We start from the raw sequence: 26844 nt of genomic DNA, 5'->3' as shown, positions 1-26844 counted from the left end.
TTCATTTTTTTCCGCATTTTGTTTTTGTTTTTTGCTCAGTTTCAGTACTCATATGTGTTCAGATTTCAACATAACATTAGTCATTTACACCTCTGCCCAATTACAATTTGGAGGAACTGGTCTCACAGTTATCATTTACAATCCGCTTCTTCCGAAAAGCCGTATACTGCCTTACCAGGATGTACTAAGTAGTCAGCAGTAGGCAGTGCACTTATAATGACCTATATAAAAATCAGAGTTTTCATGGATTTTGAGTTTGACCTGTTCTTTAATGTAATGTGCTCTATTGACTTTACAACAAGTTGTTGCACTTGCAATGTGATCTATTAATTCCAGTTAAATCAATATGTTATGGGAATTCCAGGCTATTAGGCTGTAAGGGAGCCTTGAGTATTCCACTTTCGGTAAATAACGCATTTCCCTGCCCACATGCCATTTTCTGGCAGTTACGTGTTCCTGCAGATTTTCTCTGAAACTGGGCCCAGCCCACAACATACAGCTCTGGCCGTAGGGTCCTAGAGCCCAGCCGGCGACCTCTCCCAGACTGTCCCCTTGTCGCAAAAGAGGAAACCTGCTATAACCGTGTAATGCTCTTGGGGAGCTTTGCTCGGGTCTCGCACGTTCTGAGAATCGTGATCTTGCCTGGTGTGTGTGTGTGTGTTATTGTACCAGGATGTACATGCTGCTCTTTGTCCTGTGTGGGGATCCAGAGACTCATTTACCCTTTCATCCATCTTTTGAGTTTCACGGTCGTAAGACTTGATCATTTTTATTTTCATAGTGGAATGTGCACACAGCAAGTAGAACAAGTTTATTACACTGCCAGAAGCAGATTGCAGTGGAATCCCACAGACAACTTTCATAGTTGTGTGCTCAGCACTGAGAATTAATTTGCTTATAATTGCTCTGCCCAAGAAAGCAGCCACCGACTGTGCAGATTGGCATGATCCTGCCATTTGCCCCCTCTTGCAGGAGGGCGGAGGGAAGGAGCGTCTTAAATGAGGCTGATGGTTCCGATGAACGATATATCGGATGGTTGGTACACACTACACAAACCGTTGACCTACCGACCACCCGATATGTCATTCACCGACACTCACCTTGCTGGCGTGGGCCTGGCAGCTGGGTCACTCCATCGTCCGTGCATGCACGGACGACGGAACGACCCCAATGACGGCCAGCGGGGGGCGCATATTGGGTACACGCTAGAAGATGTGCTCGATATGTCAGCCCAATCTGTGGGATCAGACAATATATCATCTAGTGTGTACCCGGCATAACGTAGGTTGCGTTGGCACTATTTGTTAACAGGTGAAAAAATTGGCACGTAGAGGAACATATTGAATAAAGACGTATGTACACCTGAGAAATGTATAATTTCCGGTGGTTGAGGGCAGGTGAAAATCCACGACGATGATGGGCGCCGACACTAACGAAGTGCTTCTGATTGGCCAATTGTAAATACACCGCTGATGCTGATAGGTGCTTTGCTCGTGTGTTTATTACGTTTTTTGTGCGTGTTTTAGAATTATTATTTTTTTGCACATGAAACGGAGAGTTGTACCTGCTGTATTACAGAGGTTTATAGGTGTTACTGAAGCCTAGTCATGTGTAATATTATATAATCCTGCAAGAATACGTAGTTCACATGCACAACAAGTTTTAAATCATGGCTGTAACTATGCATTTGCCTGGCATAATCCGAGCCTGAAAAGCAGAGAGGAGAGCAGAGCTAGAAGATTGAGGGAACTCGCTGGATAAGGGGGGGGAGCGGGGGGGAGGGACACCCAGCACTGCAGATCTTTAGATTTTATTAGAAATGTCCATTGGTGGTTTAGCTATTGATGGTCACCATCGATTAAACTATTGGTGATTACCCTTGATGGTAAGAAACCCTCAAAAGGGAACCATCAATTATTTCACCCCCACTGATGGTCATCCCTGCTCTTTTAGTCGCCGGAAACGGGTCATTCAGAGGTGAGGGCAGGACTTCGAGGGTCACATCGAGGGGAGGGGGGGGGGAATCAGAGCTAGGTCCCGTGTCCCGATGTCAGACGGGATAAAAAACCATCGCTGTGCTTTGTACCATCAATGGTGGATAACCATTGGATTTTCACCATGGATGGCAAAACCATCTATCATCAATGTTTGGTAATCATCAATGGCCGATGGCCATCCCTATTTTAAATTGGTGGACTCATCTTAAACTATGTTTTAAGTATTCGGTTGTCATTGTTCTTTGGTAGCAATTGAATGTAAGTGACGTACTATATGATAAACAAGATACAATACAATTACGTCACAGTGCATCATATGTAAAGGCAAGGCCATAAATGCTGTACATAAATAGCATAAACATAAGGATCTGGCTGACAGCCTCTCAGGAATAATCTGTGTGTTACAGCTGCACAGTGCTGCTGAGGAATCTAGAAGATCCACCTTAAGTCGTAGTTTGGGGGAGGTGACACTATGTATCCGTGTTCCAAGCAACAGAGAACCATTTCCTGAAACAAGTTGTGATCTAACATTGTCTGTACATGAGACATCACAGGGGTTACGCTGCCATCTCTGCGATCAGAAAAATCCCCTGTTTCATTTTATGTGCTGTAAATGAACAGAAACCTTCTCTGCCCCTGGTCGGATTGTCCAGGAAAGACCTAGGCTACAAAACAGGAAATAGAGTGTTAAAGTGTACCTCTTGCAGCCTGTAAATTCAGCAGAGACTAGTGATATCACAGAGGCATGAGGCACTGCACAGGAGGCAGTGAATTATTTTTATTGTTTTTACTTTTTCTGTAAATAGCATGTTAAGAACCTTTTGAGCATTAATCTGAACTTTGACAAATTATTCCCTCTTCTTAAAATCTCTGTGGAGATAGCAAAAAAAACATGCCAGTCACACAGACTGTCAGCATATCATGTGATGGTAATGGGGAAAGAGGAGGATGCTTATAGAGTACACAAAGCAGACAGCTCAGAGGGGTATTCCAAAGCCCCTCTGCTTCAGTGACTGCTGTTAGTCTATAGAAAATCTGCAGATTAATTATTAATAGCACTCTGAAGAAACACAACCAAATATAAAGGTAAGTAATGTTTTTTTTCTTATAGCCTGCCACAGTGGTTCAGGAAAAAAAAAACATACAAAAATAAAATAAACATTTTATATGGGATTTCTGCTTGAAACAAATGTTACTGTTCCATTGGAGTTTATTGATTACACCGTACCTCAGATTGTGGTAGCTTCCACCCAGTCAATAAATAATTTACGTCTTTATATTTTACTGAATATGTTAACGAAGCATGAAAAATGAAAACTACTTATCCATAGATTTTTTTTTTATTAATATTTGTAATTAAGTTTACAAAAAATGAAAGTTTACTTTACAAAAAATGTTTTCTATAGGCTAAAATAAAATTAATTATTAATGTGAAACTCTTTTTACCTTTCACCTTGTTTTATAAATTTGTAGTCGTTTCCTAGCTTCAAATGATTTTTAATTTAATGATTTGGATTGTAGCAAGGTCGGGGAACTGGTACCATCTCCTGGGGTAGATAGCACTGCGCAGAAGCTGAGAAATCACACAAAGTCCACTGGTCTGGTGCAACTGGCCTCTGCCAGTTTTATTAGTCAATGCAAACAAAAATAAACAGAAATAAACACCTTGCTGTCTGGCACTAGCTATACAGAAGTGATCCTAGCTCACTAATACCCCTTTTACACCAGAGCAAAAACCTGGGTTTTTGCTGGGTCTACCCAGGTCGCAGCTCAGTGTAAAAGGGTCCCTGAAAAATAACCCAGGTCAAGTGACCCAGCAATCCAACCCAGGTAGCTACCAGGGTTGGACCCAGGATGGACCCGGGTAATGGTGCAGTGTAAACGGTGCAACCTGGGTTATCTGACCTGGATCATGCCTAAAATGAGCTGATTGGTGGTTGTGGGGCATTCACTCCCACTTTTTATGACCTCACAGGTTTAGCAGGGCAGACCTGAGTTCAGTGTGAACAGGGCTGACCTGGGAGTAACCCAGATCAAAGGTGCAGTGTAAATGGGTCTGACCAGGGTTGGAACCATGTCCAAAAACCCAGGTCGGACCTGGGTTTTTGGTGGAAAAGAGGTATTATAAACAAAGTATAAGAAGGTCTTTTCAGGTTTATACCCCTTTTCCACCTAAATTCCGGGTCTGACCCGGAGTTGGAACAAAGTTCCTATCCGGATCAGACCTGGAATTTTGCCGGCGCCGACTCGGGATATTCCCGAGTCAGCACCGCTCACACCGCAGTTGGGTCTGCATAGACCCGGCTTTTGCGGAGTGAAAGTGGTCGCTTGGAGATGATGTCATCTCCAAGCGCCACTGAAGCCGGACCAATCGGCCGGCTAGCAGCGCACTCCAGGTCATCGTGACCCGGAGTGCTCTGTTTTCATACGCCCGTGTTAAACCCTGCCACTTACCTGGTTGGATTGCCGGGTCACTCGACCCGGTGATCCAACTCTCTCCCCTTTTACACCAGGGAGCTGCCCGGTTAACCCTTCAAAAACCCGGGTTTTAGCTCCGGTGTAAAAGGGGTATAAGTTTACCTGCTTTTTATCAACCTGATTCTCTCACAGAGACACAAAAGACTGTCCTTTCCCCAGGCAGAGTCTCCCTGTAATAATCAGCCTCACAGCACTAAAAAACAGCCACACAGCTGAAAACCCTAATTAGCCTCCTGTGAAGCTAATAACCCAAACAGCTCCTAACACAAACACCTTCCTGAGGTTTCAAAATACATAGGTCAGGAATCTAGGGCAAATATACCTGCCTTCCACTATGATGCCAGTGACCTTGTCACAGGATGTACTCTCATGCAACTTTTACTGAACACTGTTTTATTTCCTCCGAGCTTCCTTTCGTGCCTTTCAGCCAGGCATGTACATCATAAGGCACAGGTGTTTATTGCCGCTGCCCTGGGACACAACACTGCTGTGCGCATTCTGCAGTTCTTATAGTTATAGCCAGAGCGGCTTTGTGTTGTATACCACAATGATATAAATTCCTGGCTATCAAGCATAGAAGAAAACTAGGTTTAGCTAGAAATCCAGAGTACAGAAATACATGAGAAGTGCACTTTTTATAATATTATATAATATTTATATGGGGGAGAAATAGGGTGGCCACTTAATTATTTTTTTTTTTCAACCAGGCCGATCACAAAAAACTCCAGTCGGTCTCCCCCATTACTTACTTGCCTCTGGGAAAGCTCCAGCAGACTCATGATTGTCGGGAAGTTCTTCCAGACTCCCAGGAGAATAGGCTATCCTCCCAGATCCCTCCCTCTGCGCTAGTGTAGTGGGTGCAGAATTGAAGACACAATTTCAATGGGTCAGGAAACGAGGTGGAAACTATTAGTAACAGCTGGTTTGTCTTCAAATACGTGCAGATGACTCTGGCTATGTTCTGCCTCTGCTGCATATTTCCAGGGGGTTCCGCCATTGCCTAATAATAACATCAGAGGATTTCCCCTTACTAATGGGAAAGTGCAGAAAACTCAGCACTAGAGACAGACAGCAGTAAGTAACACACCTATATGCCGTGTTCCCTGGCAGAATCTAATTTATCAGTATGGGCTCTATTTACTACAATCCGCATATTGAATGTGGATTGTAGTGTGATATTACCGAGTGAATTCGCATTGCGAATTCAGGCAATATCACAGGGATTTACTATAAATCCCTTGCAGGGACAGAGCTTGCGATAAAGCTCTGTCCCTGCGGATCCCATCCGCACTCTAGTCGTGGTATTTTCGGAGAAAATACCGCGACTAAGAGCCCGCGCATGCGCCGACCCTCCGTCGTTGCTGCCCCCCCACCGGCGCTAAGCCCCACCCCCCGCGATCGCGGACCACCGCGACCCCCCCTCACCTCCCCTGCGACCCCCCCTCCCTTCATTACACTTACCTGCATCCTCCTGGCCTCCGGTGATCTCCGGGCTTCCCGATCAGGTGATCTCCCATACTGCACTGGGACCCGATCACCTGATGACCGGGCAGCAGTGCACTGTGGGAGACCAGCTGACCGGAGAGGAGCCATCACCGGAGGCCCGATCACCGGTCCCTGGAGTCAGGTAAGTAAGAAAAAAAAAAAGTTTTTTTTTTTTTTTTCTTTTTTTTTACAGCAATCAGCTTGCGGTCTGTTTAGATCACACAGCTGATTACTGGTACCGGCTCCCGCCTCTGCTCTCCCCGTTAGAGCAGAGTGGGAGCCTGGTAACCGGGGGAGACCCTGGATAACGCCACCTCCAGGTGGCGTTATTATCACAGGGCTTCCCCCGGTATTTTTACACATTTTATTTTTAGTAACTCTGGTCGGATCACATTTCCCATTACAATGATAGGAAATGCGATCTGATTACTAAAAATAAGTGATACTTAGGGGTTGGAGTAGAATTTTACGAATTCTACTCCAATTGCCCTATAGTAACTACAGGTGAAACTAAAATAATGTGAAAAGGGTGTGAAAACACCCTTTTTCACTTTATTTTAGTAAAAATAATGTTAATAAATAGAGCCCTAAGTGTGTAATAAAGGTATTACACACAGATTCAAGCTCGGTAACCTTTCTATAGAAGACTTGCAACTCAGCCACCCGTTTCCATAAGGATCCCCATAAGAAGGCTTTAAATGCATTCCAAGTAACATCCATAGAGGTGGAACCAGTGTTATAATTAAAGTATCCCGACCATAATGCCCGCAACTCAGATCCTGTCCCTATCTGTAACATCCAAGATGGGTGGTATTTCCAAAAGACCTGTCCCCTATTAACCTTCTTAGACGGAAGAACAAGAGGGGAATGGTCAGATAAACCTCTAGTGTTGTATTCCATAACAGAACTACGGCCTAGTACTTTTCTAGAGACCAGGGCTTAAGATGCATACACACACAACGATTTTTTGAACGATTACAGTTAAACGATATTGTTTAACGATAATCGTTTGAAAAAATCGTTCACTTTCTGAGTCAAACGATGAACGATTATCGTTCATGCGCATTCACGTTTGTAGTTTGTAGTTCAGTTAAGGTGCCCACACATATACCGATGTGCTCACGATCAGCCGATGTGTACGATTTGTGTACGATTTCCCTTGAAACTCTCCCCGGCAGCTCTGCACACGATTTGGTGTCCAATCTTCAAACGATCTCTCCTGCAGTCAGACTTTTTTACAGTGCATTGTGTCCTAGATTGTCAGATCTGCCCTACTGCACGGCGGATCTGAAGATGCGATGTGCGACCAGCGGGGACGCGCATCGCATCGTGATCGTGAGTGGGGACTCACGATTTCCTCAGGATTTGGCCATATTTGACACGATCTGTCGTCACGATTCGTCGAAATCGGTCAGATCGTGTAAAATGTCGCTATATGTGTGGGCACCTTCAGACTTGTCAGTTGAACGATTTGCATTAAGAGAATATGCAAAAATCGTTTGTAGTTCAAAAAAATCGTTCATTACACTTTAAAAAATCTGACAGATAATCTGACAGAAAATCGTTCATAAAATCGTTGGTAACAAAATCCTTGTGTGTGTATGCAGTTTAAGGGGTATATTTACTAAAGTGAGAGTTTTTAGAAGTGGAGATGTTGCCCATAGCAACCAATCAGGTTCTACTTACCATTTAACTAGCACCTTCTACAAGATAATAGCTAGAATCTGATTGGTTGCTATGGGCAACATCTGCACTTCTAAAAACTCTCACTTTAGTAAATATACCCCTTAAGCTGCATACACACACAGCTTAAGGGGTATATTAAGCATTATGGGGGAGATGTATTAACGGCGACATCGCCGTTGCGGTACATCCCCCCCGACTTCGCGTACATACCGCGGTTCATTACCAGTACCAAGGATTTCGCAAAGGACAGCTCTCTCGATGAGAGCTGTCCTTTGCGATGCTCCCGGGCAGAGGGACTTCCGGGTTGAACACCCAGAAGTCCTTCTGCGCCTGCGCAGAAGGCCGCGGGGGCTCATGGGAGGGATCCGATCGGATCCCTCCCAGTCCCGAGCGTCGCGCTAAGAAGCCCATAGGTTTCTATTGGGTAACGCCACCTGAAGGTGGCGTTACCTAGCGACGCGTAGCAGCAGAATGCAGCGCATTCTGCTGCTTCATACATACGGGGAATGCGGTAAAACCCCCGAAAACTGCATTTTCGGGGGTTTTACCGCATTTTGCCGTTAATACATCTCCCCCTATGTGTGAGACACACAAGAGAACTGTTGTGTAACAGGATCCTTCTCACGCCAAGGATCAGCCCAGTCCAGGTCCCATACACATGCTGCCAGCCCCTTACTACCTTGCTGGGGAAAAGCTGACATTTCCCCCATCTGTACAATGCAGGATCTAATACGTTAACATCCCCAAGACACATAACCGGGGTGTCAGGTGAGAGTGTAGCACATCCAGCAGCCCGATTCAGGACAGCATAGGAAAACGGAGGAGGAATGTAGACTGCTATATAAGAGATACTTGCCGACTATACGGTATAATCTATGACATAACATCCCCGGGGTCAGTCTTTACAGCGTTACGCAGTGTTAGAGTAAAAAACATATTCTCAGCGCACACCTGCTAGCACATCAGCCTCACCTGATCATTATCATGCTAATTATAGAAATAAAATTCCAAACTGGTAGTAATATTAAAATCTGGTTTATTTGATCATATTCAATTGATCATAAAAATTAGAGATATATTTGCAATTTATCTCTTTTTCACACATATGTAATGTTGCATTAAATTTGTAAAAATAAATATTATGTGTAGCAAAAGAGAAAATTATTCTCCTAATAGTGTTTCCTAATACCGGTATACACAACTTACCACACACATATAATTACAAAGACATAAAAATGCCACAATGGTATTCGCATACAAAATGCAGTATGAAAAATAATTTATTGAGAATTCCAAGTCTGGGATAACGCTGGCAATGTATTGATTTTGTGTGTAAATCTTGCCCAGAGAAAAGCATCAGCATTATCAATGATTAATAAGGACAGACCCCCCCCACCAAGGTCTTATTAGGGAGAGAAGTTACCACCTATCAGATGGGCCTCAGTCAGGTTGGTTATTTTTGCACCATATTGCCCCAATTGTTTAAGGGCCAGAGAATGTTTACGTTTATCACTATCACCCCTTATATTCCAGGTCAGTATCTTACCCATAAGGACAGCAAAACAGCCCGGACAGGGTATTTCCAACAGCGATAGACAGGCTGCCCAATATTTCTATAGGAATAATTAGTGACATGTCCACAGTATGAAGGATATACGCGCAGTATCTTCTGATGCACCACCCAGCGATGGATATTATAACGGCATACCTTACAGCAAGATCCAACCTCGTATATAGGCATAGAATACATTGCAACAGACAGAAAACATCAAAAAGAAATAATAAAAACACCACAAAATCCACCTTCCACCCCATATACCAACCCAACTGAGACAGGCTTGGATCACTATAACAATATCTAAGAATAAACTAAAGTCCCCTATCCTAATCACACTAGAGCCCTAAGATCAAACTCTTAAGAGCCTGCAGGAGACTCTGAATCTGGGCAGTTGAATGTAGTGCCATTTGCAGTATATTATATGTAATGTTTATGTATATATCTATATATATATATATATATATATATATATATATTTCTGCATTGTATGTGACTTATGCTAGGGCTGACTGTCTGTGCTTTATTCTCTCACCTGTCAGTGTAAATCTATCCCTTTTCTTTACAATCTGCACCAATACAGGTGTACCTAGGGTGGTTCTGAGACCTCACATATATACTTGTCAATATTTGTGAGGTTTGTCACATACTGTTGAATGCTGCATGTTGCCATATTTTAGATGGAACTGTGTGTTGCATATGCTGATAATGGGTCCCTGCAGCTAATCTTAGCATCAGTCAGGACCGGTATAGCGATGCTTGATATTTCCACGATGATCTATCCTGCAAGTCATGTGCTGCTGGTATTTGTATGAAGGATTTGATTCAGGAAGGGTTATGTATTAGGTGCCATCAGGGGCCGGGCCCCTTACAGGACCGCCTTGGGCGGTTTGTTTCTCAAGACCCTGGCCTCCACTGAGGATCGCCTGGCAGCCCCCATAGTTGTAACCCACTTGGGGTTCCTTCAACATGCTTCCCTTCCCTCTCAGGGTATCTCGCAGTTCTTGCGGTTTACCCCTGTGACACAGACTATCGCTCCTTACCGGGGTTTTTCAAATTCCCTTAGGTACCACAACAGTCTGTCATTTCCCTTGCAGGGATCACCACAACAGCCACCCTGGGTGGATGTCGTTTCTACGAAACACAAAATGGCGTAATAAACGCCCTGTGGTTACTTCCCAGTCTGCACTGCTAACATAAATCGGCAGCCAAGGGTGCACTGGATGAGGTATCGGACTCCTATCACTCTCACACGAGGGGGAGCCTAAGTCAAGTATTTTTATCCCTACTTTGGTGCTGGCGGTCAAGTCCATCCTAGTTATAGAGGATGTCGAACCTGCACCTAAATCAAATCGCCCTCAGTTTAAGCATTAAAGTGTCTTCGGCTGTTTTCCCCTTCTCTGACCAGCGGGTGGATCACATGGCGGGGGTCTGGCAATCGCCAGATAAGCGGTATCACAAGAGCATTTGGCCTTATGTTTCCCATTCCCTGAGGGTCATTGCAAGTAATAGGAATCACCTCCTGGGGTGGATTCTCATGTTACTCGTCTCATTAAGAGCGCTACTACGCCTTCCATCCCTGCTCTGACGGATTCTACAGGATACGTAGGTGGTAACTTTGCCTGAAATCAATATACTCACTTTCAGGGGCTGTTGCCCGTCCAACTATGGCTAGCGCATGGATGGCTAATGCTATTGAGTGCTGGGCTGATGCATTCGTAGAACTTTTTCCCTCAGAAACTTCTGGGGATCAGAGGCCTTTTTGTTGATCACATTCAAAATGCAGTTTCATATGTTGGAGTAACAACATTGGATGCCAGTCTCCTAACCTTCAGAGTTTCGGCTGCGACTGTATCCACTGCCATACCTTATGGCTGCGCTCATGGAAGGCAGAGGTGAACTCCAAGATAGGCCTTAAAATGGATACCCTGTATTGGGGAGATCTTGTTTGGTCCTGACCTTGACAATATTATAGCAACGTTGGCAGTATCACTAACGGCAAGTTTCCGCCTTCAGCTACTCCCACTACAAGGCCTCGGACTAAATCTGTTAAGTCTTTTTGTCCTCAGGGACAGCCTAAAGGCCAGTCTTTTCCTAGGCTGTCGGCCTATACGAGTGCCGTCATACCCGGTACCGAACAGACCTGGACATCCAGACGCTCTGCTTCTAACCCTAAGGATAAACCTTCAGCCTGACAGGACAGGTCTTCATCTGGGGGATCCCAGAGTGAGATACCGACTTTTTCAGTTCACCCAGTGCTGGTGTCAAGTCACCACGGATGCTTGTGTAAGAGTTGAAGTCTCTCACGGGTACGCCCTCTCATTGCTCAGACGGCCTCCCCACAATTTTTGCTACACAGGCCCTTCTTCAGACCCGAACAAGGCCTTACAAATACATAAAGCTATAAAGTCCTTGCGGTAAGCAGGGGTAATTATGCCAGCCCCACTATCTCAGTGAGGGACTGGTTATTTTACATTCTTTCTGGTGCAGAGGCTGAATGGTCCTCATTGGCCTATCCTCTAACTCAAATCCCTGAACCAATTCCTAAAGGTGCCTAGGTTCCGGAGGGAACCCCTACGCTCCATCATCCGAGCAATGGAACCTGGGGACTTTGTGGTATCGCTGGATATTCAAGACATGTACCTACAGGTACCTATATTGCCCTCTCATCAGCTTAGCTCAGGTTTGCTGTGCCACAGCAACACTTCAAATTTCCAGGCTCTGCCCTTTGGACTGTCCACAGCCCCACCGGGGTTTACCAGATTTATGGCTTTTATGACAGCCCACCTGTTCAGGGTATCCGACTGCTCCTGTATCTGCATGGCCTCCTGCTCTTAGCAGGTTTACCAAGGTACTTTAAAGCCATTTCCAGTTAACCATTGCTTTCCTTCACAAGCACGAATGGTTAATCAACTGGGAAAAAGTCCTCCCTGAATCTCTCACAGTGTATGATTCATTTGGGAGCCCTGCTGGATTCTCAGAAGCAGACAATCCTTCTGACGTCAGACAAGATCTCCACCTTTCAACTACCAGTGCGTGGATATTGCCACAGTCATTACACTCTATAAAGCGGGTTCTGGAATCCAGGTTGTCTACCTTCGGAAGGGTGGAATATGCTCCATTCCAGGCCTTTGCAAAAACTGATCCTCTCCAGATGGAACGGGTTTCTCCACTGGATCACTGTTCAGATGATGATGCTCTCTCCGGAGGTGTGTCTTTCTCTATCTGGGTGGCTATGGCCATCTCATCTAGGGTAGTCCTTACAACGGACGCCAGTCTCTGGGGCACAGTGACTGGTCCGCACTTTCAGGGCAGTTGGACGTCTGTCGATTCCGCCCTGCCAATCAACATATTGGAACTTCAAGCTGTCTTGGGCCCTCGCTCTGGCCTAACACATACTTCACGGTAAACCTTTAAAGGTTTAGTCCGACAATGTCACAACAGTGGCTTACATCTAGGAGACACTTGTAGTTGGGCAGCAATGACAGGAATGTCGCACATTCTGACATGGACTAAGGGTCTCCTCCTGGCCATCTCTGCAGTGTTCATTCCGGGAGTTTTCCATTGGGAACCGGACTTCCTCAGCCATCACGACGTGTATCCCGGCGACTGGTCTCTTCTCCAAGAGAGGTTTAAACTCCTAGTGAGTAGAGGGGTCCTCCCAGAGGTGGTCCTCATGGCATCCTGACTCTATCACACACTGCCGGTGTTAGGATCCAGAACTAGAGGTACTGAAGCAACCTTCGGTGACGTGTTGTCAGTGAAGTGTTCCTTCCAATTTGTGTACCTGTTTCTTCCGTCTCCCTTCTTCCTCGAGGTCTTCAGAAGTTCAATCGAGACGGAGGTATGGTCCTGCTGGTGGCTCCAGATTGACCCAGACGTCACTGGTACATTTCGGAGTCTCTCCATCGACACTCCGTTCCTGCTGCCTCGATATCCGGACCTGTTGTCTTAGGGTCCTTGCCTTTCCCTGGACCTGGATCGTTTGTCTTTGACTGCATCCCTACTGTGGTCCTAAGGCTTCTCTGGCTCTGTCATCATCAGGATGTTTAGAGCGCGTAGGTCAGCTTTTGCTGGGATCTACAGAATGTGGCATACATAATTCTTATGGTATCGTACCGGTAGCTACGATCCTCAGGTGTTTTAGGATTTCCAGAAGTTCTGGCATTCCTTCCAGCTGGCTTGGGTCTAGCCCTCCGCCTGGCCTCCCTGAAAGTGCGGGTCTCTGCACTGTCAGTATGGTTCGGATGTGGAATTGCTCCACTCTCGGGCATCCAGACCCTCCTTCAGGGTGTTTTCTGGATTCTACCTCCCTTTATCTCCCCTAGGGGCTCCTTGGGATTAGACAGTGGTTCTTCGTGCTCTCCTGGGGCCTCCATTTGAACCACTAGTTTTGATAGCCCTTACGTAGTTTATGGCTTAGACTTTCTTTCTTATGGCGTTTGCATCTGCCAGGAGAGTGTTGGAATTGGGACCGTTCTCAGGTGGGTCACTCTTGTGGATATTTCACCAAGACTGGGTTGTGAGTTGCACTTGCCTTGTGTTTGTTCCTAAAGTGGTTTTTAAGTTCCATATTATTCAGGAACTTATTGTACCGACATTTCAGTCTCCAGTCCTCTCAGCTGGGGTGGCCTCATTCACTGTGGTCCGGCCTCTCAGGATTTATGTGGTCCGTTCAAGTTCCTTCAGGAAATCACACTCCTTATTTGTGGTCTATGGATTTCACGGGAAAGGATGGCCGGCCAGTAAACAGACATTGGCTAGGTGGCTTCGTATGCCTATCTCAGGGGCCTACACATAGGAAGGTATTTTCTGTTTCTGTTGATGCTTATTCTACTCGGGCTGTAGGCCCCTCATGGGCGGCTCGCTGTAGCGCCTCGGCTGTTCTGCCTTGCAAGGTGGCCGCATGGTCTTTTGTCCTGAAGAAGAAAATGAGCGATATGGTAAGAACTTACCCTTGTTATCTCTCTTTCTTCAAAGTCCATAGGGTCCACAGGGCACCCACCCTGACTCGCCTGGCTTCATATGGGCTGTGTTACTGGCCACCGGTTTCCCATCTCCTTCTCTGTTAGTATGGTTCTTGAGTGTTCCAGTCTTCTCTCTCTTTCTTTCCTCCTCCGGCCTTTGGCTACTTACAAACTGAGGTGCCTCTGGCTTGGGGGCGGTGTTATAGGGAGAGTGGACCCAGTGCATCCTGGGAGCTGAAAGCTTTAACTGCGTGGTGCCTGGACTTGGTTCCCAACCTATACCCCAAGGTCAACCCTGTGGACCCTATGGACTTCGAAGAAAGAGAGATAACAAGGGTAAGTTCTTACCATAGCTCTCATTATTACAGCCTATGGGTACAATAAAGAGGTAACAGTAGATACACGATATACCCAGGACATCAGCAAAAATATAATAATAACAAATACACATAGTACATATGAAATGAATGGCAGTAAGAAACAAATATTACAACCAATAACAGATCAAAGTAATGTTTATTTACAATCTGCAGATCATGTATTCAGAGGGATAACCAGTCCTGAGTAATCAGTCCTCAGCTAACCGCTGTCATCCGGGCATGTGCGGTCCAGCCACACCGCTGCTTCACCAGCAGTCATGAAATGTTTGGTTTCACCATCCGCCATAAAACCGTTTTAGGTCCTTCTACCTTTTCTGGCAGGTCTAAGACACGAACATTCTTGCACCGCAAGCGTCCCTCCATGTCCGACAAATTGTTTTGCAGAGATTGAACATGCTCAAACGCAGAGCTCCAGCTTCACCGACGCATTCCCTGACTCTCCGCAAGTCTTGTCTAAGCAGGGATAGATCACATTCTCCAATTGTAGTGGAGATTGATCTCTCACAGCTAGTGACAGCCTCTAGGACATGCTGTAAATTACATCAGGAGAGGGAGGTTGTCCTGCAGCAGGGAGGGATTTGGATGGTGGTGGAGGGTCAGGGGTACTGCCTGCAGGAGGCGTCTGCTGCTTGGTCTGATTTCAGGGGCACTGCCTGCAGGAGGTGTCTGCTGCTTGGTCTGATTTCAGGGGTACTGCCTGCAGGAGGCGTCTGCTGCTTGGTCTGATTTCAGGGGTACTGCCTGCAGGAGGCGTCTGCTGCTTGGTCTGATTTCAGGGGCAATGCCTGCAGGAGGCGTCTGCTGCTTGGTCTGATTTCAGGGGCACTGCCTGCAGGAGGCATCTGCTGCTTGGTCTGATTTCAGGGGCACTGCCTGCAGGAGGCGTCTGCTGCTTGGTCTGATTTCAGGGGCACTGCCTGCAGGAGGCGTCTGCTGCTTGGTCTGATTTCAGGGGCACTGCCTGCAGGAGGCATCTGCTGCTTGGTCTGATTTCAGGGGCACTGCCTGCAGGAGGCGTCTGCTGCTTGGTCTGATTTCAGGGGCACTGCCTGCAGGAGGCGTCTGCTGCTTGGTCTGATTTCAGGGGCACTGCCTGCAGGAGGCGTCTGCTGCTTGGTCTGATTTCAGGGGCACTGCCTGCAGGAGGCGTCTGCTGCTTGGTCTGATTTCAGGGGCACTGCCTGCAGGAAGCGTCTGCTGCTTGGTCTGATTTCAGGGGCACTGCCTGCAGGAGGCGTCTGCTGCTTGGTCTGATTTCAGGGGCACTGCCTGCAGGAGGCGTCTGCTGCTTGGTCTGATTTTGGGGGTATTGCCTGCAGGAAGCGTCTGCTGCTTGGTCTGATATCAGGGGTACTGCCTGCAGGAGGCGTCTGCTGCTTGGTCTGAATTCAGGGGTACTGCCTGTAGCTGCTGCTTGGTCTGATTTCCCCGTGTAGGAATGGCAAGACAGTGGTGGTAATCCTGGCCGCTGTACACAGTGGGCTATAGGAAGCGGAGCACATGAGGTGGAGATGGGAAGGAGCACTGCATCAATGCCCGCCTTATAGACTTCTGAAGCCCCCAAACACTCCTCTGAGCACAGCGCAGCCAGCCAGCACAGGAGAGGAGAGAGGCACTAGGTTGAAGGCACCACAGGAGGAGGATGGGAGACACAGGATATAGTCAAGGGTCCTGTGAACTGAGTAAGCTGGTGAGCCCCAGGGACCTGCACCACACTCTGCTGCCGCCGTGGCCACGCCCCCACTGGTAAGTAATGTTGGGGGTGGTGGTGGGGGTCACTGGTGGTCCATAAGACTTAAACTCCATAAAATGTTTTAACTATGAAGGTGAAGCTTATCAGGTCTTTTAAGCCAAATGTCTTGCATCCGCCGAAACCTTCATGCTGGAATTGAAGATGAAAAAATGTATATTAAAATATAATAAAATATTAAAAATGTAAAACAGTGTGATTTACTATAATTATGTATTTATTTACATGATCTATGTGTCTCTCTATGTAACACGGAGTCACGGAGCAATATAACAGCTGGATAGTTACTAAGGGAATGCAGAGCGTTGTCCCCACATCTACGGAGCCCCTGAGCAGAGTAACTATACTGCATAGGAACCAGAAACCTGGGTTCCGCTCTGTACAGTCATCAGAGATCTGGGCGCTTATGTAATAGTCTGCGAGTTGCAGGAATTGGCGCATTCCCAGAGATTTCGCCTGTAGTGTTTGGTTTTTGCTTTTTCAATTATTTACACTTAAAATCTATGGGCTAAATCCCCAGAACTGTGCCGGTTTCTGCACCTGGCGGGATATTACATAAGGGCCCTGGGGTCTGCGCTATGTGCAGGGATCGCCTGGTGGGATATTACATAAGGGTCCTGGGGTCTGCACAATGTGCAGGGATCACCTGGCGGGATATTACATAGGGGCCCTGGGGTCTGCGCTATGTGCCGGTTCCTGCAGCTGGTGGGATATTACATAAGGGCCCTGGGGTCTGCGCTATATGCAGGGATCACCTGGCGGGATATTACATAGGGGCCCTGGGGTCTGCGCTATGTGCAGGGATCACCTGGTGGGATATTACATAGGGGCCCTGGAGTCTGCGCTATATGCAGAGATCACCTGGTGGGATATTACATAGGGGCCCTGGGGTCTGCGCTATATGCAGGGATCACCTGGTGGGATATTACATAGGGGCCCTGGGGTCTGCGCTATATGCAGGGATCACCTGGTGGGATATTACATAGGGGCCCTGGGGTCTGCGCTATATGCAGGGATCACCTGGCGGGATATTACATAGGGGCCCTGGGGTCTGCGCTATATGCAGGGATCACCTGGTGGGATATTACATAGGGGCCCTGGGGTCTGCGCTATGTGCAGGGATCACCTGGCAGGATATTACATAGGGGCCCTGTGGTCTGCGCTATATGCAGGGATCACCTGGTGGGATATTACATAAGGGCCCTGGGGTCTGCGCTATATGCAGGGATCACCTGGCGGGATATTACATAGGGCCCTGGGGTCTGCGCTATGTGCAGGGATCACCTGGTGGGATATTACATAAGGGCCCTGGGGTCTGCGCTATATGCAGGGGTCACCTGGTGGGATATTACATAGGGGCCCTGGGGTCTGCGCTATATGCAGGGATCACCTGGTGGGATATTACATAAGGGCCCTGGGGTCTGCGCTATGTGCAGGGATCACCTGGCTGCATATTACATAGGGGCCCTGGGGTCTGCGCTATGTGCAGGGATCACCTGGCGGGATATTACATAGGGGCCCTGGGGTCTATGCTATATGCAGGGATCACCTGGTGGGATATTACATAGGGGCCCTGGGGTCTGTGCTATGTGCAGGGATCACCTGGTGGGATATTACATAGGGGCCCTGGGGTCTGCGCTATGTGCAGGGATCACCTGGCGGGATATTACATAAGGGCCCTGGGGTCTGTGCTATATGCAGGGATCACCTGGTGGGATATTACATAGGGGCCCTGGGGTCTGTGCTATATGCAGGGATGGAGCTATGAGCACAGTAGGCACAATGACAGGACTCTTTGCTTTATGCTGTGTATTGGTGCCTTATCCTATCAGTAATCTACATTACATACATACTGTTGTGAACACATCACATTATTTTGCCCCTAGAGGATTTGGGTCCTAGTGAATAACACATATTATCAGACTGTCATAGCGCTAATCTGTATTCTACATCTTCATCATTTAGGCCTATACACAGCAAATACTGCAGTGATACTGTGGTCAGGCAGATAAGCGCGTAGGGCGGACGTGAGAGTTGCGCAGTGAATATGACGCATGATACACAAGTATAATTCTGTCTATACTACACTTAGGTCCAGGGCCGGCTCCAGCAGTAGCCACAGCCTGTGCATACAGGGACTACAGCGCCGCCTGCTACTGAAAGGGGACATGGTCTAATTACCATAGGCCAAGCCCCCTAAATGACGCTATTTGAGGTTGAGCCCTTATGGCACACCTCCCATTTAACGTCAGGCTTGGGGCGAGCCCAGGACCCTCAGTAGCTGGGCTGCCCCCAGCCCTCTTCCTGCGCCGAATGGATGCCGCGTGTATGCGCCCGGCATCCATTCCTCTTCTTCGGGGTCGGTACCACTGGGCACCCAACCTTCCGACCACCGGCGGGACACTTCAGCCCGCGGGTGGAACAGCGAGCCAGTGCCCGAAAAACGTGACTGTCCCGCTAAATACGGGATGGTTGAGAGGGGTGCACCCTCTATGGGGTGGCGCCCCCCTGTTTGACCGCACTGCTTCGAGCCGGCCTTGCTTAGGTCTCCTGCTATATCCCTCACTATTGTGCTTTGCAGCTGTGTTGGGCTCTGGCTCATTAAGGAGCAGCAGACACAACATATTAGGACACGAGGATCTTATATAATAGCCTGCAGGGCGCGAGTCCCGCCAGATAGCCTCTATTATTAAAGTGTCATCATTTCAGTAGCAAAACCAACCTGTTTTGCCTTATAGATTATTGCTGCTTTGAAATGACAAGCTAACGCTGAATCTCGCAGGTTGGTAAGTAAGGGCGGATGTTTTGGATCAGACTGTATGCTGTATTTATGGTCAGCTGGATGGCCTTTAGAGCAGCAATGGGCAGCCTGTTACAGGTCAGAGGGCACATGTGCAGCCCTATGTACAAAACTTACCAGTTCTAACCAGTTTATTTCTTTTTCTATATAATAATGAATTGTGCTTTTGAGTATATTCCTAGTTCTCTTACCTTTGATCTCTTCAGTTGGGCCGTCACTTGGTTGAGGTATTTCAGCTGCATCTGCCAAGTGGATAAATAAAGCAGGATCCATGAGTGGCTCAGTAACACTTACATACAGAATATAATATCACCTTATTCTTGTACTTGCAGTAACATAATATATTGCTGTGAGCTCTAATAACATTGTATACAGAACAATACACACTGCAGCCTGTAGCATCCTGAGAATGTGCTGTTTTACCTGATGGATGGTGGCCCCGCCCCCTCAGCATGATGTCATGCACCCAGGGGGCGTGGCCAGGACAGAGCGCAATAGAGCCCAATTCTTGAGTGGTGACTGGGAGGTGGCTAGTCAGATGCACGGCTGTACACCAGGCGAAGGGCTGATACTGACATTAGCATTAAGTCACAGACGCACCTACGGCAACAGGCGCTAATGCGGACGCAGCAGCGTGCGACTCAGAATCAGGCCACAGACTCAGGCATGCTCAGAATCTGTGGCTCTATGACAATAACTGCGCACGCTATTGCTATAGCGGCTGCTTCTTTTGTCGCAGCTGCTTCTGTGTCTTTATGCTAATTACGAGGCTAATGGGTGTCAGACTGAGACACTGGATGCAGCACAAATCTGCTGATGTGTGTACAAAGGCGAAACTGTCAGTGCCCATTTAGCTGCAACATCGGACGTCGCACCTGCACAATGGCAGGCGCAGAATGTCTGACTGAACATGTTGGTGCACTTACGTCTTTAGATGCATTCGCTGTCACCAACACACCCAGGTCTGGTAGCAACCCCCCCCTCAGTTACCGCCCATTAAACACCCATCTAGATTGCATAAATCATCTACTGTACATGCAGGATGACCTCAGTATGGAAGTGTACTGGGACTAACCATCCAACAGTAGCTTAGATCATTGGGATGTACAAAGCAGCAGAGTATCTCAGGGTGTGACCTGTCTGCTTATGTGGTTATGTTATGTAGGGCTGTGTGTGACAGGGACAGTGTCTGTATGTGATGAGGACCACGGGGGAAGAAGAAGGCAAGAGGTGGCACCAATGGTGCTCATATTATACACAATACTATGATTGGGGAGGTAGATAGTATAAACCCCCCTCAGTGTGGGCTGAGACAGACTTACTGTATATGAGGCACTTTGGGAATATAATGTCCCTGTCCCTGCACAGAGGTATAAGTCATGGTATTGTATAGGCATCTGAGTGATGACAGGGGGTAACACAGTGAGCTGTGTGTCTTTATGGCCAGATACACTAGTGTCTGTGAGTTACCAGGTAACCAGACCACACAGCAGGAGATTACACTACATCATCTACAAAGTATGAAGCTATCAGCAGCTAATTAGCAGAGGCTTCTCCATGTACAAGAACGTAGGTGGGCACCGTACACTGAGCAGGACGTATAGGTGCACTAGGGACAAAATGGCTTTCTGTGGCCCCCAGTGTATGTGGTAACTGAGGTCTGGTGGAGGCAGCCATTTTGTGGGCTGAACTAATATTCATGACAATGTAGCCTATCAAGTCACTGGGAACAAGGAACTTATTATTTATCATATATATCTCCATGGTCAATAAAAGCCATCAACAGTTTAGTAGAGATCCCGTCTGCTGACAAAGGGCTCTATTTACTACAATCCGCATAGTGAATGCGGATTGTAGTGTGATATTACCGAGTGAATTCGCATTGTGAATTCAGGCAATATCACAGGGATTTACTATAAATCCCTTGCAGGGACAGAGCTTGCGATAAAGCTCTGTCCCTGCGGATCCCATCCGCACTCTAGTCGCGGTATTTTCGGAAAAAATACAGCGACTAAGAGCCCGCGCATGCGCCGACCGACCACCGCTACTACCCCCCCACCGACGCTAAGCCCCGCCCCCACGATCGCGGACCCCCGCGACCCCCCCTCCCTTCATTACACTTACCTGCATCCTCCTGGCCTCCGGTGATCTTCTCCCGGCTTCCCGATCAGGTGATCTCCCATACTGCACTGGGACCCGATCACCTGATGACCGAGTCCCAGTGCACTGTGGGAGACCAGCTGACCGGAGAGGAGCCATCACCGGAGGCCCGATCACCGGTCCCTGGATTCAGGTAAGTAAAAAAAAAATGTATAATTTTTTTTTAATTTTTTTTACAGCAATCAGCTTGCGGTCTGTTTAGACCACATAGCTGATTACAGGTACCGGCTCCCGCCTCTGCTCTCCCCATTAGAGCAGAGTGGGAGCCCGGTAACTGGGGGAGACCCTGGATAACGCCACCTCCAGGTGGCGTTATTATCACAGGGCTTCCCCAGGTATTTTTTTACAATTTATTTTTAGTAACTATGGTCGGATCACATTTCCCATTACAATTATGGGAAATGCGATCTGCTTTACTAAAAATAAGTGATACTGGGGATTGGAGTAGAATTTTACTAATTCTACTCCAATTGCCCTGTAATAACTACAGGTGATACTAAAATAATGTGAAAAGGGTGTGAAAACACCCTTTTTCACTTTATTTTAGTAAAAATAATGTTAATAAATAGAGCCCAAAGTGCCATTAAACAAGTGTTTGACTTAGAACAAGTCCTAACTAAGAGCTTGTACCCAATCTACCCAGAGGCGGCTGAGCTGTACATGGGACCACTAATGCCTTGGACCCACTGGAGAAACTTTCTGGTTATTTTAATAGTCAGGCTCCAAAAAAATAACTCATCAGCGCTTTCTGCGCAAGCAGCAGCGCGTACTGGGCTGCAGTGAGATAAGAGGGAGTGGGCTGGCGCCCCAACCTGGGCATCGGTCGGTCCCATGTAGCAAGCCTGGGCCTGGGTAATTAGTACCGCTCCGCTCTGTATAAACATCTCAGTCACCATGTCTAATTATATCATGCTTTGTTACATTAGACAACGATTTGTACTGAGAATGTACAATGAATGTGTGAATGGAGCCTCCCTGCGGAGGCCGGGGGAGGGGGGGAAGAAGGAGCGTGGCGGCATGGTGTTTGAAATCAAAGCGCCCTCTGCTGCCTGGCGCCCTCCGCACACGTGTAGTCGGCGTAACGGGCCGGCCGGCCCTGATTTTGTGACCTAGTAGAATTGCAGGCGCAGCAAAAAGCCGCTCACAGTGCATCAGACGCCGGGCTGCGACTTTATCAGCACAGGAATTGATTTTACACACGTACAAAGTTGCAGCTGAAGCACCAGGGTACTCGGTGTGAGGAAAAGCTGAGGCCGCTCACATCGGAGCCTTTTACTACAGATTCAGTCACACACACACACATGTATAAATGTCCCAGCCCCCGGTGCTCTGTGGGCCTGATTCAGAACCGCTCGCTCTGAGTCAGGGCCGGGCTTTTTTTCTTTTTGGAGCGGCCTCTTTGCCGCTCGCATAGCTGTGGGTTACCACCCACAGCTATAGCGAGCGGCCATGATGATGGTCGCGATGGTCAAGACCATCGCGACCATCGGGCTTGCGACGAGACCCTTGTGGTAGGGTCTCGTGGCCGCAAGCCCCAGAGAGCTTTCGTCTCTAACAGAGGCGGAAGCTCTCCACTGACATCACTTGTGATGTCAGTGGGGCCGCCCCCAAACGGCAGGCGTTTGGGCAGCCACCCCCCCCCGGCCCGCCCATCAAAGGGGGCGAGCTGTCACTCAACATCGACAGCTCGCCCCCTTTGGTGCGAGACCCGGAGCGACGGAGTGCCCGTCGCTATCCGGGTCTCGCGCATGCGCACGATGGAGCCGGCTCCGTCGTGCGCATGCGCTGTGGGCCACCATTGACCCGGTTGCGAGCGCTCAGCGCTTGCGACCGGGTCTGAATCAGGCCCAGTGTACGCCAGCAATGCAGCTTTGCCGCTACCATTTGTTTTATTTATGTGAATAAGAGGCACATTGTGAGAGAAAAGGATGCTCCGCGCTTCCGAGTCACCCTGGCCCTGGACCGCTGAGAGGGGCTATTTGGTGCGACTGAAGCGACGGTATAAAAGGACACAGCTGTAATTAATTAATGATATTGAAGTATTCAAACAGTGAAAGCTAATAAAAAATCAATTTACCTGACTGAGGGAGACTGACCAGATGTTTATGGCTGCCAGCATGAAGATTAGAAGGACTAAAGACAAAAGACATAAGAAATGTGTAAAGCTGGGTACACTACACACTACATGATATCTTCAACGATTTGTCCGATTCCGACACATCGGAACGACAAATAGGTATAGTGTTTATGTACTATGTTGTGTAGTGCGCGCTCTCATTGGGTCGTCAGCCTCATCACCTGACCTTTTGTGCAGCATGTACGATCAGGCGCAAAGGCTGATGATCCCATGCAGTGTTATGCGGGGGCAGGAGGTATGGCATCATGTTGGGCACCGTATATATACACACACACACAAGGACTTACCACAGAATGCTGCCAGCATAAACATGTTCCTGAAAGACAGAGCGGGAATTATCAGTATATGAATTTACCGGCACATTCATTGCTTTCCTGGTGTGACACCAATAACAGTGACAAATACTTCATATACAGCAACAAGTAACCCTGAGTGCCTCAATGCCTCCAATAGCGAGGTACAGCCACTGCCTGACTTGTACATGCCTCACTCTGCTCTGTGATGCCATGCTGTGATCTCTCTCTCTCTCTCTCTCCCTCTCTCTCTCGTGTCTTACATGCAGACAGTGGGTCTATGATATTTGGAATAAACACTCACCTCCTTATAATCCCTAAAAATGCAGACCACGCGCCTGAGGGGAGGGAAAAGCAGATATTGTAAGAAACATGAGACGCAGTTTTATATATGTGTGTGTGCTAATTTTAAGTGTCTCATTGCAGATCCGCAATGGGGCTCTCACTTCACATGTTCCATGCCAGTCGCTCTATACAAGTTGCTGACTCCAGATCCAGTGAAAGATTTGCAGACCATCATACTTCCTCCTCCATGTCTGACAATTGGATGCTACTGGAGATTATTCACTAAGCAGTGTCTTGTAAAAGCAGGGGCGTAACAATAGCCCCCGAAGACTCCCGCAGTGGCTTGGGGGCACAGTGGCTTGTGGGTTACAGATTCCATGTGGACTAGCCATCTGCATGGCATCTGATAAAAATGGCCCCCCAAAAATTTGCGCCATCTAGAAGTAGACTGGACCTACTGGACCTCTAGTGTCTATCTAAGCAGCACAAGTGCCGGGAACACTGGCACCATCGAGGGAAGATGCAGGAAGCTGCGTCTTTCTCCCGTGCAATCCCTGACAACAAGCATGAGACCCCTGAAAACTAGCTTGGAACACCTGACCATGAGCATGAAACCCCTCGCAACGAGCATGAAACCCAGAGAATAAAACCCTTGACAACGAGCATGAGACCATTGACAAAGAGCATAAAATGTGTTGGGCATTATGGTTTGTGGAATAATGTGTAATGGGCATTATGGTGTGTAGAATAATGTGTAATTGGCATTATGGTGTGTAGAATAATGTGTAATGGGCATTACGGTGTGTGGCATAATGTGTAAGGGGCATTACTATAAGGAGGAAGAATGACAAATAATGTAAACTGTCTATGAGGGGTGAGAGCGCATTTTTAACTGTTTGCACTGGGCGTCAAATTGCCTAGAAATGGCCCTGTATTAATTTGACCAAAATGCAATGGGAGGGGGCGCCATAAAATTATTTGGCAGGGGGCGCAAAATTTATAGTTACGCCACTGTCTAAAAGCCACCACTTCCCGGCATGTTTAAGCCCAAAATGTAGAAGGGCAATGCTTTTACTATAGTAGCAAAACTTAGTGTCATTTGTTATTAAAACCGCATAGCAGGTCATTTATTTGGAGGCGGTTTCTAGAACTGCTGCTCATTAAATCCAGGGTATCAGTGAACCAATGTTATTTTGTATTCTAACTCTGGCTTCTCTGTGGTTTCCATCTGTATGGGGTTTAGTAATCTGCGGATTGCAAAACCATCGGAAAACCACCACACAATACTGCTGCTTAATAAATATATCCCCAGGTTTCCTCTTGGAGTGCCAGCGATAAACTCTGCTCCTAAGCGGGTATCTTGCCCTCATCTGCAGCATAACACTGCCAGCGATGTGCTCCAGAAATATGCACTGAGATGTTACCCCGTACTAATCCAGAGAGGTTTCCCTGGAGTCGCTGTTCCCCCAGGTACACAGGTAACGCCACCTCGCGATGATGTCACCTAGTATCATAGCTTTATAGATTGGGCAAAGCTGCCATCCCTATAGAAGTCTATGGGGACAGCGTTATAGTGCGTAAAGTAAATTAAGGCTGGAGAAATCAGAGCACTTAGGGCTCTATTTACTACAATCCGCATTTTGAATGCAGATTGTAGTGTGATATTACCGACTGAATTTGCATTGTGAATTCAGGCAATATCACAGGGATTTACTAAAAATCCCTTGCAGGGACAGAGCTTGCGATAAAGCTCTGTCCCTGCGAATCCCCTCCGCACCCTCATCACGGTATTTACGCAAAAAATACAGTGACAAGTGCCGATGCATGCGCCGACCGACCGTCGCTAAGCCCTGCCCCCTGTCGCTAAGCCCCACCCCCTCGATCACGGAACCCCCCCCACGACCCCCCCCCTCCCTAAATGACACTTACCTGCAGTAATCAGTGCTCCGGTGATGTCCTCCGTGGCTTCGGTCAGCTGACATCCCATCCTGCACTGGGACCCAGTCAGGTGATGACCGGGCACCAGTGCAGGCTGGGAGACCAGCTGACCGGAGGGGTGACATCACCGGAGCCCTGATCACCGGTCCCTGGACTCAGGTAAGTTTTTGGACAAATTTTTTTTTTACAGTGTATCAGTGTGTGGTCTGTTTAGCAGAGATCAGCGTGTGGTCAGTTTAGACCACACAGCTGATCACTGGGGCCAGCTCTGGGCTCTGCTCTGCCTGTTAGAGCAGAGAAGAAGTCCGGTAACCGGGGAAGACCCTGGATAACGCCACCTCCAGGTGGTGTTATTATCACAGGGCTTTCCCCGGTATTTTTTCACAATTTATTTTTAGTAACTATGGTCAGATCACATTCCCCATTACAATTATGTGAAATGCGATCTGCTTACTAAAAATAAGTGATAATTAGGGGTTGGAGTAGAATTTTACGAATTCTACTCCAATTGCCCTGTAATAACTACAGGTGATACTAAAATAATGTGAAACGGTTATGAAAACACAAAACACCCTTTTTCACTTTATTTTTGTAAAAATTATGTTAATAAATAGAGCCCTTAATGTGATCTAAGCCAGATGAAGAGAAACATGCATAGTCGTGCTGTATGTATGTGTTATGTTACTGAAGTCGGTCTCACCATCGCGTCTGCTCTCTGCAATTACTGCAGGTATCCTGCGGGCGCTGGAATGTAAAGGAAGATGCGTCAGAAACAGTAACGGGAACTAGTCCAACATTCAGTAAACATTTAGATTTACTTTACTGCACACAGATGTATGATTACAGTATATATATATTATACAGGGCTATTTTTATGGAAAAAATAGGTTCAGGAACTGGTGGTGGATCTACTGGGGGAGGAGCTATAGAAAA

The 26844-nt window shown here is 47.5% G+C and overlaps 1 long non-coding RNA gene across 1 annotated transcript; it reads left to right on the top strand.

Moving 5' to 3' along the window:
- The first annotated feature begins 2505 nt into the window (after positions 1-2505).
- LOC148511349 (uncharacterized) lies at positions 2506-24636 on the top strand. Its single transcript, XR_015868748.1, has 2 exons — positions 2506-3083; positions 24115-24636. It is a non-coding gene; the product is annotated as an uncharacterized LOC148511349 (long non-coding RNA).
- Positions 24637-26844: the final 2208 nt, after the last annotated feature.

Source organism: Taudactylus pleione, unplaced genomic scaffold, assembly GCF_031769625.1.
Source record: "Taudactylus pleione unplaced genomic scaffold, aTauple2 ptg000310l, whole genome shotgun sequence".
NCBI classification, from domain to species: domain Eukaryota; kingdom Metazoa; phylum Chordata; class Amphibia; order Anura; family Myobatrachidae; genus Taudactylus; species Taudactylus pleione.
Note: the sequence above shows the minus strand (reverse complement) of the source record. Positions and strands in the feature narration are given on the sequence as shown.